The 15,051-nt window shown below is 49.0% G+C and overlaps 1 protein-coding gene across 3 annotated transcripts in view; it reads left to right on the top strand.

The window, feature by feature from the left end:
• The window catches only part of cntn5 (contactin 5), a 737,853-nt gene that overhangs the window by 622,047 nt on the left and 100,755 nt on the right, over window positions 1–15,051 (top strand). The gene's annotated exons all lie outside the window — the stretch shown is intronic.

Genomic DNA, 15,051 nt, shown 5'->3' with positions numbered 1-15,051 from the left:
CAGAGAGACAGTAGATCTGGCCAGTGATCTGAAGACATGGGGAATGGGAGATTTAATAAGAACAGAGAGACAGTAGTTCTGGGCTGTGATCTGAAGACATGGGGAATGGGAGACTTAATAACAACAGAGAGACAGTAGTTCTGGCCAGTGATCTGAAGACATGGGGAATGGGAGATTTAATAACAACAGAGAGACAGTAGTTCTGGGCAGTGAAGACATGGGGAATGGGAGACTTAATAACAACAGAGAGACAGTAGTTCTGGGCAGTGAAGACATGGGGAATGGGAGATTTAATAAGAACAGAGAGACAGTAGTTCTGGGCTGTGATCTGAAGACATGGGGAATGGGAGATTTAATAACAACAGAGAGACAGTAGTTCTGGGCAGTGAAGACATGGGGAATGGGAGACTTAATAACAACAGAGAGACAGTAGTTCTGGGCTGTGATCTGAAGACATGGGGAATGGGAGACTTAATAACAACAGAGAGACAGTAGATCTGGGCAGTGAAGACATGGGGAATGGGAGACTTAATTAGAACAGAGAGACAGTAGTTCTGGGCTGTGATCTGAAGACATGGGGAATGGGAGAGTTAATAACAACAGAGAGACAGTAGTTCTGGCCAGTGATCTGAAGACATGGGGAATGGGAGATTTAATAACAACAGAGAGACAGTAGTTCAACACAGTGATCTGAAGACATGGGGAATGGGAGATTTAATAACAACAGAGAGACAGTAGTTCAACACAGTGAACTGAAGACATGGGGAATGGGAGATTTAATAACAACAGAGAGACAGTAGATCTGGCCAGTGATCTGAAGACATGGGCAATGGGAGATTTAATAACAACAGAGAGACAGTAGTTCTGGGCTGTGATCTGAAGACATGGGGAATGGGAGATTTAATAACAACAGAGAGACAGTAGTTCTGGGCAGTGAAGACATGGGGAATGGGAGACTTAATAACAACAGAGAGACAGTAGTTCTGGCCAGTGATCTGAAGACATGGGGAATGGGAGATTTAATAACAACAGAGAGACAGTAGTTCTGGCCAGTGATCTGAAGACATGGGGAATGGGAGACTTAATAACAACAGAGAGACAGTAGTTCTGGGCAGTGAAGACATGGGGAATGGGAGACTTAATAACAACAGAGAGACAGTAGTTCTGGGCAGTGATCTGAAGACATGGGGAATGGGAGACTTAATAACAACAGAGAGACAGTAGTTCTGGCCAGTGATCTGAAGACATGGGGAATGGGAGGAAGTAGATAGGCTGGTAGTACATTTCATGTTAGAGGTTACATTAAATGTACCAAGATGTAATTGTAAACTCAGCAAAGAACGAAACGTCCCTTTTTCAGGACCCTGTCTTTCAAAGATAATTCGTAAAAATCCAAATAACTTCACAGATCTTCATTGTAAAGGGTTTAAACACTGTTCCCCATGCTTCAATGAAGCATAAACAATTAATGAACATGCACCTGTGGAACGGTCGTTAAGACTAACGGCTTACAGACGGTAGGCAATTAAGGTCACAGTTATGAAAACTTAGGACACTAAAGAGGCCTTTCTACTGACTCTGAAAAACACCAAAAGAAAGATGCCCAGGGTCCCTGCTCATCTGCATGAACGTGCCTTGGGCATGCTGCAAGGAGGCATGAGGACTGCAGATGTGGCCAGGGCAATAAATTGCAATGTCCGTACTGTGATATGACTAAGACAGCGCTACAGGGAGACAGGACGGACAGGTGATCGCCCTCGCAGTGGCAGACCACGTGTAACAACACCTGCACAGGATCGGTACATCTGAACATCACACCTGCGGGACAGGTACAGGATGGCAACAATAACTGCCGAGTTACACCAGGAACGCACAATCCCTCCATCAGTGCTCAGACTGTCCGCAATAGCCTGAGAGAGGCTGGACTGAGGGCTTGTAGGCCTGTTGTAAGGCAGGTCCTCTGTTGTAAGGCAGGTCCTCTGTTGTAAGGCAGGTCCTCTGTTGTAAGGCAGGTCCTCTGTTGTAAGGGTGGTGTGTAATGAGCGTTACACTGAGGCCTGTACTCTGGAGTGGGATCGATTTGGAGGTGGAGGGTCCGTCATGGTCTGGGGCGGTGTGTCACAGCATCATCGTACTGAGTTTGTTGTCATTGCAGGCAATCTCAACGCTGTGCGTTACAGGGAAGACATCCTCACCCTCATGTGGTACCCTTCCTGCAGGCTCATCCTGACATGACTCTCCAGCATGACAATGCCACCAGCCATACTGCTCGTGCTGTGAGTGATTTCCTGCAAGACAGGAATGTCAGCGTTCTGCCATGGCCAGCGAAGAGCCCGAATCTCAATCCCATTGAGCAAATCTGGGACCTGTTGGATCGAAGGGTGAGGGCGAGTGCCATTCCCCCCAGAAATGTCCGGGAACTTGCAGGTGCCTTGGTGGAAGAGTGGGGTAACATCTCACAGCAAGAACTGGCAAATCTGGTGCCGTCCATGAAGAGGAGATGCACTGCAGTACTTAATGCAGCTGGTGGCCACACCAGATACTGACTGTTACTATTGATTTTAGCCCCCCCTTTGTCAGGGCCACATTATTCCATTTCTGTTAGTCACATGTCTGTGGAACTTGTTCAGTTTATGTCTCAGTTGTTGAATCTTGTTATGTTCATACAAAATATTTACACATGTTAAGATGGCTGAAAATAAAGGCAGATGACAGTGAGAGGACGTTTCTTTTTCTGCTGAGTTTATGTTCGTCAATGGGAAAATCTGGCAGTGTTTTCTATTTCCTGTAAAGTATCTGTTAAGGAGATAATGGATTGTCATCAGACAACGACGATATACTGTTTTAGCCAACTGTTCATTGACTATGTTATGGATAATTGGTCCAACATTGACCGCCTGGATTCATGGCTGGCTACTCAGAAGGGGCCAACCCAGACAGTTATCCCCAAGCTAGATTTGGAATATCTGTCACTCCAGTGATCTGAACATATGGGGAGTGGTAGAGGCAGAAGGCATAGACATCCTGGTGGGACATATGGGGAGTGGTAGAGGCAGAAGACAGGCTGGTGGGACATATGGGGAGTGGTAGAGGCAGAAGACAGGCTGGTGGGACATATGGGGAGTGGTAGAGGCATTAGAGATAGACAGGCTGGTGGGACATATGGGGAGTGGTAGAGGCATTAGAGATAGACAGGCTGGTGGGACATATGGGGAGTGGTAGAGGCATTAGAGATAGACAGACTGGTGGGACATATGGGGAGTGGTAGAGGCATTAGAGATAGACAGGCTGGTGGGACATATGGGGAGTGGTAGAGGCAGAAGGCATAGACAGGCTGGTGGGACATATGGGGAGTGGTAGAGGCATTAGAGATAGACAGACTGGTAGGACATATGGGGAGTGGTAGAGGCATTAGAGATAGACAGGCTGGTGGGACATATGGGGAGTGGTAGAGGCATTAGAGATAGACAGGCTGGTGGGACATATGGGGGAGTGGTAGAGGCATTAGAGATAGACATCCTGGTGGGACATATGGGGAGTGGTAGAGGCAGAAGACAGGCTGGTGGGACATATGGGGAGTGGTAGAGGCATTAGAGATAGACATCCTGGTGGGACATATGGGGAGTGGTAGAGGCAGAAGACAGGCTGGTGGGACATATGGGGAGTGGTAGAGGCATTAGAGATAGACATCCTGGTGGGACATATGGGGAGTGGTAGAGGCAGAAGACAGGCTGGTGGGACATATGGGGAGTGGTAGAGGCATTAGAGATAGACATCCTGGTGGGACATATGGGGAGTGGTAGAGGCAGAAGACAGGCTGGTGGGACATATGGGGAGTGGTAGAGGCATTAGAGATAGACAGACTGGTGGGACATATGGGGAGTGGTAGAGGCATTAGAGATAGACAGGCTGGTGGGAAATATGGGGAGTGGTAGAGGCATTAGAGATAGACAGGCTGGTGGGACATATGGGGAGTGGTAGAGACAGAAGAGATAGACAGACTGGTGGGACATATGGGGAGTGGTAGAGGCAGAAGAGATAGACAGGCTGGTGGGACATATGGGGAGTGGTAGAGGCAGAAGACATAGACAGACTGGTGGGACATATGGGGAGTGGTAGAGGCAGAAGAGATAGACAGACTGGTGGGACATATGGGGAGTGGTAGAGGCAGAAGACATAGACAGGCTGGTGGGACATATGGGGAGTGGTAGAGGCAGAAGACATAGACAGACTGGTGGGACATATGGGGAGTGGTAGAGTTAGAAGAGATAGACAGGCTGGTGGGACATATGGGGAGTGGTAGAGGCATTAGAGATAGACAGGCTGGTGGGACATATGGGGAGTGGTAGAGGCAGAAGACAGGCTGGTGGGACATATGGGGAGTGGTAGAGGCAGAAGAGATAGACAGACTGGTGGTACATATGGGGAGTGGTAGAGGCAGAAGGCATAGACAGGCTGGTGGGACATATGGGGAGTGGTAGGGGTAGAAGAGAGACAGGCTGGTGGGACATATGGGGAGTGGTAGAGGCATTAGAGATAGACAGGCTGGTGGGACATATGGGGAGTGGTAGAGGCAGAAGAGATAGACAGGCTGGTGGGACATATGGGGAGTGGTAGGGGTAGAAGAGAGACAGGCTGGTGGGACATATGGGGAGTGGTAGAGGCAGAAGAGATAGACAGGCTGGTGGGACATATGGGGAGTGGTAGAGGCATTAGAGATAGACAGACTGGTGGGACATATGTGGAGTGGTAGAGACAGAAGAGATAGACAGACTGGTGGGACATATGGGGAGTGGTAGAGGCAGAAGAGATAGACAGGCTGGTGGGACATATGGGGAGTGGTAGAGACAGAAGGCATAGACAGGCTGGTGGGACATATGGGGAGTGGTAGAGGCAGAAGAGATAGACAGGCTGGTGGGACATATGGGGAGTGGTAGAGGCATTAGAGATAGACAGGCTGGTGGGACATATGGGGAGTGGTAGAGGCAGAAGAGATAGACAGACTGGTGGGGACATATGGGGAGTGGTAGAGGCATTAGAGATAGACAGACTGGTGGGGACATATGGGGAGTGGTAGAGGCATTAGAGATAGACAGGCTGGTGGGACATATTGGGAGTGGTAGAGGCAGAAGAGATAGACAGACTGGTGGGACATATGGGGAGTGGTAGAGGCAGAAGAGATAGACAGACTGGTGGGACATATGGGGAGTGGTAGAGGCAGAAGAGATAGACAGGCTGGTGGGACATATGGGGAGTGGTAGAGGCATTAGAGATAGACAGGCTGGTGGGACATATGGGGAGTGGTAGAGGCATTAGAGATAGACAGGCTGGTGGGACATATGGGGAGTGGTAGAGGCAGAAGAGATAGACAGGCTGGTGGGACATATGGGGAGTGGTAGAGGCAGAAGACAGGCTGGTGGGACATATGGGGAGTGGTAGAGGCAGAAGACAGGCTGGTGGGACATATGGGGAGTGGTAGAGGCAGAAGAGATAGACAGACTGGTAGGACATATGGGGAGTGGTAGAGGCATTAGAGATAGACAGACTGGTAGGACATATGGGGAGTGGTAGAGGCATTAGAGATAGACAGACTGGTGGGACATATGGGGAGTGGTAGAGGCAGAAGAGATAGACAGGCTGGTGGGACATATGGGGAGTGGTAGAGGCATTAGAGATAGACAGGCTGGTGGGACATATGGGGAGTGGTAGAGGCATTAGAGATAGACAGGCTGGTGGGACATATGGGGAGTGGTAGAGGCAGAAGACAGGCTGGTGGGACATATGGGGAGTGGTAGAGGCAGAAGAGATAGACAGACTGGTGGGACATATTGGGAGTGGTAGAGGCAGAAGACAGGCTGGTGGGACATATGGGGAGTGGTAGAGTTAGAAGAGATAGACAGACTGGTGGGACATATTGGGAGTGGTAGAGGCAGAAGAGATAGACAGGCTGGTGGGACATATGGGGAGTGGTATAGGCAGAAGACAGGCTGGTGGGACATATGGGGAGTGGTAGAGGCAGAAGACAGGCTGGTGGGACATATGGGGAGTGGTAGAGGCAGAAGACAGGCTGGTGGGACATATGGGGAGTGGTAGAGGCAGAAGAGATAGACAGACTGGTGGGACATATGGGGAGTGGTAGAGGCATTAGAGATAGACAGACTGGTGGGACATATGGGGAGTGGTAGAGGCATTAGAGATAGACAGACTGGTGGGACATGTGGGGAGTGGTAGAGACAGAAGAGATAGACAGACTGGTGGGACATGTGGGGAGTGGTAGAGACAGAAGAGATAGACAGACTGGTGGGACATATGGGGAGTGGTAGAGACAGAAGAGATAGACAGGCTGGTGGGACATATGGGGAGTGGTAGAGGCATTAGAGATAGGCTGGTGGGACATATGGGGAGTGGTAGAGGCATTAGAGATAGACAGACTGGTGGGACATATGGGGAGTGGTAGAGGCAGAAGAGATAGACAGACTGGTGGGACATATGGGGAGTGGTAGAGACAGAAGAGATAGACAGGCTGGTGGGACATATGGGGAGTGGTAGAGGCAGAAGAGATAGACAGACTGGTGGGACATATGGGGAGTGGTAGAGACAGAAGAGATAGACAGACTGGTGGGACATATGGGGAGTGGTAGAGGCAGAAGAGATAGACAGACTGGTGGGACATATGGGGAGTGGTAGAGACAGAAGAGATAGACAGGCTGGTGGGACATATGGGGAGTGGTAGAGACAGAAGAGATAGACAGGCTGGTGGGACATATGGGGAGTGGTAGAGGCAGAAGAGATAGACAGGCTGGTGGGACATATGGGGAGTGGTAGAGACAGAAGAGATAGACAGGCTGGTGGGACATATGGGGAGTGGTAGAGGCAGAAGAGATAGACAGGCTGGTGGGACATATGGGGAGTGGTAGAGGCAGAAGACAGACTGGTGGGACATATGGGGAGTGGTAGAGGCATTAGAGATAGACAGGCTGGTGGGACATATGGGGAGTGGTAGAGGCATTAGAGATAGACAGACTGGTAGGACATATGGGGAGTGGTAGAGGCAGAAGACAGGCTGGTGGGACATATGGGGAGTGGTAGAGGCAGAAGAGATAGACAGGCTGGTGGGACATATGGGGAGTGGTAGAGGCAGAAGAGATAGACAGACTGGTGGGACATATGGGGAGTGGTAGAGGCATTAGAGATAGACAGGCTGGTGGGACATATGGGGAGTGGTAGAGGCAGAAGGCATAGACAGACTGGTGGGACATATGGGGAGTGGTAGAGACAGAAGAGATAGACAGACTGGTGGGACATATGGGGAGTGGTAGAGGCAGAAGAGATAGACAGGCTGGTGGGACATATGGGGAGTGGTAGAGTTAGAAGAGATAGACAGGCTGGTGGGACATATGGGGAGTGGTAGAGGCAGAAGAGATAGACAGACTGGTGGGACATATGGGGAGTGGTAGAGGCATTAGAGATAGACAGGCTGGTGGGACATATGGGGAGTGGTAGAGACAGAAGAGAGGCTGGTGGGACATATGGGGAGTGGTAGAGTTAGAAGAGATAGACAGGCTGGTGGGACATATGGGGAGTGGTAGAGTTAGAAGAGATAGACAGGCTGGTGGGACATATGGGGAGTGGTAGAGGCAGAAGAGATAGACAGGCTGGTGGGACATATGGGGAGTGGTAGAGGCAGAAGACAGGCTGGTGGGACATATGGGGAGTGGTAGAGTTAGAAGAGATAGACATCCTGGTGGGACATATGGGGAGTGGTAGAGTTAGAAGAGATAGACATCCTGGTGGGACATATGGGGAGTGGTAGAGGCAGAAGAGATAGACAGGCTGGTGGGACATATGGGGAGTGGTAGAGACAGAAGAGATAGACATCCTGGTGGGACATATGGGGAGTGGTAGAGACAGAAGAGATAGACAGGCTGGTGGGACATATGGGGAGTGGTAGAGACAGAAGAGATAGACAGGCTGGTGGGACATATTGGGAGTGGTAGAGTTAGAAGAGATAGACAGGCTGGTGGGACATATGGGGAGTGGTAGAGGCATTAGAGATAGACAGGCTGGTGGGACATATGGGGAGTGGTAGAGACAGAAGAGATAGACAGACTGGTGGGACATATGGGGAGTGGTAGAGGCATTAGAGATAGACAGGCTGGTGGGACATATGGGGAGTGGTAGAGGCAGAAGAGATAGACAGGCTGGTGGGACATATGGGGAGTGGTAGAGGCAGAAGAGATAGACAGACTGGTGGGACATATGGGGAGTGGTAGAGACAGAAGACAGGCTGGTGGGACATATGGGGAGTGGTAGAGACAGAAGACAGACTGGTGGGACATATGGGGAGTGGTAGAGGCATTAGAGATAGACAGACTGGTGGGACATATGGGGAGTGGTAGAGGCAGAAGAGATAGACAGACTGGTGGGACATATGGGGAGTGGTAGAGGCAGAAGAGATAGACAGACTGGTGGGACATATGGGGAGTGGTAGAGACAGAAGACAGACTGGTGGGACATATGGGGAGTGGTAGAGGCATTAGAGATAGACAGACTGGTGGGACATATGGGGAGTGGTAGAGTTAGAAGAGATAGACAGACTGGTGGGACATATGGGGAGTGGTAGAGTTAGAAGAGATAGACAGACTGGTGGGACATATGGGGAGTGGTAGAGTTAGAAGAGATAGACATCCTGGTGGGACATATGGGGAGTGGTAGAGGCAGAAGAGATAGACAGACTGGTGGGACATATGGGGAGTGGTAGAGACAGAAGACAGACTGGTGGGACATATGGGGAGTGGTAGAGGCATTAGAGATAGAGAGACTGGTGGGACATATGGGGAGTGGTAGAGGCATTAGAGATAGACAGACTGGTGGGACATATGGGGAGTGGTAGAGGCAGAAGAGATAGACAGACTGGTGGGACATATGGGGAGTGGTAGAGGCATTAGAGATAGACAGGCTGGTGGGACATATGGGGAGTGGTAGAGGCATTAGAGATAGACAGACTGGTGGGACATATGGGGAGTGGTAGAGGCAGAAGACAGGCTGGTGGGACATATGGGGAGTGGTAGAGGCATTAGAGATAGACAGACTGGTGGGACATATGGGGAGTGGTAGAGGCAGAAGAGATAGACATCCTGGTGGGACATATGGGGAGTGGTAGAGGCATTAGAGATAGACAGACTGGTAGGACATATGGGGAGTGGTAGAGGCAGAAGAGATAGATAGGCTGGTGGGACATATGGGGAGTGGTAGAGGCAGAAGACAGGCTGGTGGGACATATGGGGAGTGGTAGAGGCAGAAGAGAGACTGGTGGGACATATGGGGAGTGGTAGAGGCATTAGAGATAGACAGGCTGGTGGGACATATGGGGAGTGGTAGAGACAGAAGGCATAGACAGGCTGGTGGGACATATGGGGAGTGGTAGAGGCAGAAGAGATAGACAGGCTGGTGGGACATATGGGGGAGTGGTAGAGGCATTAGAGATAGACAGGCTGGTGGGACATATGGGGAGTGGTAGGGGTAGAAGAGAGACAGGCTGGTGGGACATATGGGGAGTGGTAGAGGCATTAGAGATAGACAGACTGGTGGGACATATGGGGAGTGGTAGAGGCATTAGAGATAGACAGACTGGTGGGACATATGGGGAGTGGTAGAGGCATTAGAGATAGACAGACTGGTGGGACATATGGGGAGTGGTAGAGGCAGAAGACAGGCTGGTGGGACATATGGGGAGTGGTAGAGGCATTAGAGATAGACAGACTGGTGGGACATATGGGGAGTGGTAGAGGCATTAGAGATAGACAGACTGGTGGGACATATGGGGAGTGGTAGAGGCATTAGAGATAGACAGGCTGGTGGGACATATGGGGAGTGGTAGAGGCAGAAGAGATAGACAGGCTGGTGGGACATATGGGGAGTGGTAGAGGCAGAAGAGATAGACAGACTGGTGGGACATATGGGGAGTGGTAGAGGCATTAGAGATAGACATCCTGGTGGGACATATGGGGAGTGGTAGAGGCAGAAGAGATAGACAGACTGGTGGGACATATGGGGAGTGGTAGAGGCATTAGAGATAGACAGGCTGGTGGGACATTAACTGTTAAAGGTAAGTGTACATAGGCTGCATTCCAGATAGCACCCTATTCCATATATCCCAGCCAGGTGTGCCATATAACTGGGCCAGGCGTGCCATATAACCCAGCCAGGCGATCATATAACCCAGCCAGGCGTGCCATATAACCCAGCCAGGCGTGCCATATAACCCAGCCAGTCGATCATATAACCCAGCCAGGCGTGCCATATAACCCAGCCAGCGATCATTGTCTCATTGACTGCGTGCTTATTGGATCCGCGATCAAACGACCACCACTCATCACTGTCAAACGCTCCCTCAAGCACTTCTGCGAGCAGGCCTTTCTAATCGACCTGGCCCGTGTATCCTGGAAGGATATTGACCTCATCCCATGAGTAGAGGATGCCTGGTTTCTCATTAAAAGTGTTTTCCTCACCATCTTAAATAAGCATGCCCCATTCAAAAAATGTAGAATTAAGAACAGATTTAGCCCTTGGTTCATCCCAGACTTGACTGCCCTTGACCAGCACAAAAACATCCTGTCGCGTACTGCATTAGCATCGAATAGCCCCCGCATTATGCCACTTTTCAGGGAAGTCAGGAACCATTATACTCAGTCAGTTAGGAAAGCTAAGGCTAGCTTTTTCAAACAGAAATTTTCATCCTGTAGCACTAATTCCAAAAAGTTTTGGGACACTGTAAAGTCCATGGAGAATAAGAGCACCTCCTCCCAGCTGCCCACTGCTCTGAGGCTAGGAAACACTGTCATCACCGATAAATCTACGATAATCGATCATTTCAATAAGCATTTTTCTACGTCTTGCCAAGCTTTCCACCTGGCTACCCCAAACCCTACCAACAGCTCTGCACCCCCTGCAGAAACTTGCCCAAGCCACCCCCGCTTCTCCTTCACCCAAATCCAGAGAGCTGATGTTCTGAAAGAGCTGCAAAACCTGGATCCCTTCAAATCAGCCGGGCTAGACAATCTGGACCCTCTTTTTACAAAATGATCTGCCAAAATTGTTTCATCCCCTATTACTAGCCCATTCAACTTCTCTTTCGTATCGTCTGATATCCACAAAGATTGGAAAGCTGCCGCAGTCATCCACGTCTTCAAAGGGGGTGACACTGTTATGTATGTTACCCAAACTGTTATAGACCTAAATCCATCCTGCCCTTTCTAAAAACTTCCGAAAGCCAAGTTAACAAACAGCATCCCATCGTACCTTCTCCACTATGCAATCTGGTTTCCGAGCTGGTCATGGGTGCACCTCAGCCACGCTCAAGGTCCTAAGCGATATCTTAACCGCCATCGATAAAAGACAGTACTGTGCAGCCGTCTTCATCGACCTGGCCAAGGCTTTCGACTCTTGTCAATCATCGCATTCTCATCGGCAGACTCAATAGCCTTGGCTCCTCAAATGACTGCCTCGCCTGGTTCACCAACTACTTGTCAGATAGAGTTCAGTGTGTCAAATCGGAGGTCCTGTTGTCCGGAACTCTCGTAGTCTCTATGGGGGTGCCACAGGGTTCAGTTCTCGGGCTGACTCTTTTCTCTGTATATATCAATGATGTCACTCTTGCTGCTGGTGATTCTCTGATCCACCTCTACGCAGATGACACCATTCTTTATACATCTGGCTCTTCTTTGAACACTGTGCTAACAAATCTCCAAACGAGCTTCAATGCCATTACAACACTCCTTCCGTTGCCTCCAACTGCTTTTAAATGCTAGTAAAACTAATTGCATGCTCTTCAACCGATTGCTGTCCGCACCATCCCGCCTGTCCAGCATCACTACTCTGAACTGTTCTGACTTAGAATATGTGGACAACTACAAATACCTAGGTGTCTGGTTAGACTGTAAACTCTCCTTCCAGACTCATATTAAACATCTCCAATCCAAAATTAAATCTAGAATCAGTTTCCTATTTCGCAACAAAGCCTCCTTCACTCATGCTGCCAAACATACCCTTGTAAAACTGACTATCCTACCGTTCCTTGACTTTGGCGATGTCATTTACAAAATAGCCTCCAACACTCTACTCAACAAACTGGATGTAGTATATCACAGTGCCATCCTTTTTGTCACCAAAGCCCCATATACCACCCACCACTGCGACCTGTATGCTCTCGTTGGCTAGCCCTCACTACATATTCGTCACCAAACCCACTGGCTCCAGGTCATCTATATTTCTATGCTAGGTAAAGCCCCGCCTTATCTCAGCTCACTGGTCACCATAGCAATGCCCACCTGTAGCACGCGCTCCAGCAGGTATATTTCACTGGTCATCCCCAAAGCCAACACTTCCTTTGGCCGCCTTTCCTTCCACTTCTTTGCTGCCAAAGACTGGAACAAATCACATTTTACTGCTTGTGTCAGTTACTTGATGTGGAATAGAGTTGTATGTACATGTAGGTAGAGTTTTTAAAGTGACATAGATGACAACAGAGAGTAGCAGTGGTGTAAAGAGGGGGGGGGGGGCACTGCAAATAGTCTGGGTAGACATTTGACTAGATGTTCAGGAGTCTTATGGCTTGGGGGTCGAAGCTGTTTAGAAGCCTTTTGGACCTAGACTTGGTGCTCCAGTACCACTTGCCATGCGGTAGCAGAGAGAACAGTCTATGACTAGGGTGGCTGGAGTCTTTGACCATTTTTAGGGCTTTCCTCTGACACTGCCTGGTATAGAGGTCCTGGATGTTAGGAAGCTTGGCCCCAGTGATGTACTGGGCCGTTCGCACTACCTTCTGTAGTGCCTGGTGGTCGGAGGCCGAGCAGTTGCCATACCAGGCAGTGATGCAACCAGTCAGGATGCTCTCTATGATGCAGCTGTGGAACCTTTTGAGGATCTGAGGACAAATGGCAAATCTTTTCGGTCTCCTGAGGGGGAATAGGTTTTGTCGTGCCCTCTTCACGACTTAGTGTGTTTGGACCATGTTAGTTCATAGGTGATGTGGAGACCAAGGAACTTAAAGCTCTCAAACTGCACCACTACAGCCCCGTCCATGAGAATGGGGGCGTGCTCTGTCGTCCTTTTCCTGTTGTCCACAATCATCTACTTTGTCTTGATCACGTTGAGGGAGAGGTTGTTGTCCTTGCACCACACTGCCAGGTCTCTGACCTCCTCCCTATAGGCTGTCTCATCGTTGTCGGTGATCAGGCCTACCACTGTTGTGTCATCGGCAAATTGAATGATGGTGTTGGAGTCGTGCCTGGCCATGCAGTCATGAGGGAACAGGGAGTACAGGAGGGAACTGAGCACCCCTGAGGGGACCCTGTGTTGAGAATCAGCATGGTGGATGTGTTGTTAGCTACCCTTACCACCTGGGGGTGGCCCGTCAGGAAGTCCAGGATCCAGTTGCAGAGGGAGGTGTTTAGTCCCAGGGTCCTTAGCTTAGTGATGAGCTTTGAACGCTGATCTGTAGTCAATGAATAGCATTCTCACATAGGTGTTCCTTTTGTTCAGGTGAGAAAGGGAAGTCTGGAGTGCAACAGAGATTGCATCATCTGTGGATCTGTTTGGGCAGTATGCAAATTGGAGTGGGTCTAGGGTTTCTGGGATGATGGTGTTGATGTGAGCCATGACCAGCCTTTCAAATCACTTCATGGCTACAGACGTGAGTGCTACGAGTCGGTAGTCATTTAGGCAGGTTACCTTAGTGTTCATGGGCACAGGCACTATGGTGGTCTGCTTAAAACATGTTGGTATTACAGACTCGTGTTTGTTCTTCACTGGTTGCCCTTTTCTTGTGGCAACAGGACACAAATATTGCTGCTGTGATGCCACACTGTGGTATTTCACCCAGTAGATTGGGTTTGTTTTCAAATTCGTTGTAGATCTGTATAATCTGAGGGAAATATGTCTCTGTAATATGGTCAAACATTTGGCAGGAGGTTAGGAAGTGTAGCTCAGTTTCCACGTCATTTTGTGGGCAGTGTGCACATAGCCAATATTGTCTTGAGAGCCAGGTCTGCCTACGGCGGCCTTTCTCAATAGCAAGGCTAAGCTCACTTAGTCTGTACATAGTCAAAGCTTTCCTTAATTGTGGGTCAGTCACAGTGATCAGGTATTCTGCCACTGTGTACTCTCTGTTTAGGGGCAAATAACATTCTAGTTTGCTCTGTTTTTCTTTTACTTCATTCCAATGTGTCAAGTAACTATCTTTATGTTTTCTCATGATTTGGTCTAACTGTGTTGCTGTCTCTCTCTCTCTCTCTGTCTCTCTATCTCTCTCTCTTGCTCTCTCTCTCTATCTCTGTCTCTCTGTCTCTCTCTGGCTCCGTCTCTCCGTCTCTCCGTCTCTCCCTCTTTCTCTCTTTCTCTCTGTCTTTCTTTCTCTCCGTCTCTGTCTCTCTGTCTCTCTGTGTCTCTCTCTCTCATCTCTCCCTCTAGATATGTACAGTTGAAGTCGGAAGTTTACATACACTTAGTTTGGAGTCATTAAAACTAGTTTTTCCACCACTCTACAAATGTTTTGTTAACAAACTATAGTTTTGTCGAGTCGGTTAGGACATCTACCTTGTGCATGACACAAGACATTTTTCAAACAATTGTTTACAGACAGATTATTTCACCTGTAATTCACTGTATCAAAATTCCAGTGGGTCAGAAGTTTACATACACTAAGTTAAACAGCTTTGAAAAATTCCAGAAAACTATGTCATGGCTTTAGAAGCTTCTGATAGGCTAATTGACATCATTTGAGTCAATTGGAGTTGTACCTGTGGATGTATTTCAAAGCCTACCTTCAAACTCAGTACCTCTTTCCTTGACATCATGGGGAAATCAAAAGAAATCAGCCAAGACCAAAAGAAATCAGCCAAAAATGGTAGACCTAAGACTGACCTAAGACCGACCTAAGACTGACCTAAGACTGACCTAAGACTGACCTAAGACTGACCTAAGACTGACCTAAGACTGACCTAATACTGACCTAAGACAGGGCATTTTTACTAGGATTTAATATCAGGATTT

Source organism: Salvelinus fontinalis, unplaced genomic scaffold, assembly GCF_029448725.1.
Source record: "Salvelinus fontinalis isolate EN_2023a unplaced genomic scaffold, ASM2944872v1 scaffold_0006, whole genome shotgun sequence".
In the NCBI taxonomy this organism is placed as follows: Eukaryota; Metazoa; Chordata; class Actinopteri; order Salmoniformes; family Salmonidae; genus Salvelinus; species Salvelinus fontinalis.
The sequence above is the reverse complement of the archived record's forward strand: the minus strand, read 5'-3'. Positions and strand labels throughout refer to the sequence as shown.